Raw genomic sequence first — 2,396 nt, 5'->3', positions numbered from 1 at the left:
CCGGCTCCCCAAAGCACAGGGACGAGGTGAGGGGCTTAGACCATGCCTGGGCAATGTTGTTTCTTACACCTGGGTGTGTGGCATTTTGTTGAGCTGGCTACCCCCACTTGGGATAGGTGTTCCACAGCAAGCACCTATTGTTCGTCGGAAGCCGTTTTTGCCCCAGGGGTCTCCGGGCTGTGTTCGTTGGGCTTGAACTCCTGCTAGCAAAACCGCCGGGTTGAGGGAAGGGTTCAGACTGTGCCTGGGCCCTGTGGTCTCTTCCAGGTCAGTGTATGGCATTTCCTTCCCCTTGCCACAGGCACCTGGGAGCATGTCTGCACGTGGAGAAAGACTTTCCCGTGGGAAGCCGGTTTTTGTCAAACGCGTCCCAGTGCTCTGCTCCTCTCTTTTCACTCCTGCTGCCAGAAGCCCAGGGAGGATGGGAGGGCTTAGAACATGGCTGGGCATTGTGGTTTCTTCCAGAGAAGTGGAGGGTATTTGCTTTACCTTGCCACAACCACTTGGGATAGGGTCTTTACCTCAGGAAAACTGTTTCCGTGGGAAGCCGGCTTTTTGCAAAGGGGTCTCAGGGCCGTGGGCCTCGGGTGTCCCTCCGGCTCCCCAAAGCACAGGGACGAGGTGAGGGGCTTAGACCATGCCTGGGCAATGTTGTTTCTTACACCTGGGTGTGTGGCATTTTGTTGAGCTGGCTACCCCCACTTGGGATAGGTGTTCCACAGCAAGCACCTATTGTTCGTCGGAAGAGGTTTTTGCCCCAGGGGTCTCCGGGCTGTGTTCGTTGGGTTTGAACTCCTGCTAGCAAAACCGCCGGGTTGAGGGAAGGGTTCAGGCAGTGACTGGGCCCTGTGGTCTCTTCCAGGTCAGTGTATGGCATTTCCTTCCCCTTGCCACAGGCACCTGGGAGCATGTCTGCACGTGGAGAAAGACTTTCCCGTGGGAGGCCGGTTTTTGTAAAAAGGGTCCCAGTGCTCTGCTCCTCTCTTTTCACTCCTGCTGCCAGAAGCCCAGGGAGGATGGGTGGGCTTAGAACATGGCTGGGCACTGGGGTTTCTTCCAGAGAAGTGGAGGGCATTTGCTTTACCTTGCCACAACCACTTGGGATAGGGTCTGCACCTCAGGAAAACTGTTTCCGTGGGAAGCCGGCTTTTTGCAAAGGGGTCTCAGGGCCGTGGGCCTCGGGTGTCCCTCCGGCTCCCCAAAGCACAGGGACGAGGTGAGGGGCTTAGACCATGCCTGGGCAATGTTGTTTCTTACACCTGGGTGTGTGGCATTTTGTTGAGCTGGCTACCCCCACATGGGATAGGTGTTCCACAGCAAGCACCTATTGTTCGTCGGAAGCCGTTTTTGCCCCAGGGGTCTCCGGGCTGTGTTCGTTGGGGTTGAACTCCTGCTAGCAAAACCGCCGGGTTGAGGGAAGGGTTCAGACTATGCCTGGGCCCTGTGGTCTCTTCCAGGTCAGTGTATGGCATTTCCTTCCCCTTGCCACAGGCACCTGGGAGCATGTCTGCACGTGGAGAAAGACTTTCCCGTGGGAAGCCGGTTTTGTCAAACGGGTCCAGTGCTCTGCTCCTCTCTTTTCACTCCTGCTGCCAGAAGCCCAGGGAGGATGGGAGGGCTTAGAACATGGCTGGGCACTGTGGTTTCTTCCAGAGAATTGGAGGGCATTTGCTTTACCTTGCCACAACCACTTGTGAGAGGGTCTGCACCTCAGGAAAACTGTTTCCGTGGGAAGCCGGCTTTTTGCAAAGGGGTCTCAGGGCCGTGGGCCTCGGCTGTCCCTCCGGCTCCCCAAACCACAGGGACGAGGTGAGGGGCTTAGACCATGGCTGGACAATGTTGTTTCTTACACCTGGGTGTGTGGCATTTTGTTGAGCTGGCTACCCCCACTTGGGATAGGTGTTCCACAGCAAGCACCTATTGTTCGTCGGAGGCCGTTTTTGCCCCAGGGGTCTCCGGGCTGTGTTCGTTGGGCTTGAACTCCTGCTAGCAAAACCGCCGGGTTGAGGGAAGGGTTCAGGCAGTGACTGGGCCCTGTGGGCTCTTCCAGGTCAGTGTATGGCATTTCCTTCCCCTTGCCACAGGCACCTGGGAGCATGTCTGCACGTGGACAAAGACTTTCCCGTGGGAGGCCGGTTTTTGTCAAAAGGGTCCCAGTGCTCTGCTCCTCTCTTTTCACTCCTGCTGCCAGAAGCCCAGGGAGGATGGGTGGGCTTAGAACATGGCTGGGCACTGGGGTTTCTTCCAGAGAAGTGGAGGGCATTTGCTTTACCTTGCCACAACCACTTGGGATAGGGTCTGCACCTCAAGAAAACTGTTTCCGTGGGAAGCCGGCTTTTTGCAAAGGGGTCTCAGGGCCGTGGGCCTCGGGTGTCCCTCCGGCTCCCCAAAGCACA

Source organism: Ursus americanus, unplaced genomic scaffold (assembly GCF_024610735.1).
Source record: "Ursus americanus isolate L20-20 unplaced genomic scaffold, mUrsAme1.1.p SCAF_88, whole genome shotgun sequence".
Taxonomy (NCBI): Eukaryota; Metazoa; Chordata; class Mammalia; order Carnivora; family Ursidae; genus Ursus; species Ursus americanus.
The sequence above is the reverse complement of the archived record's forward strand: the minus strand, read 5'-3'. Positions refer to the sequence as shown.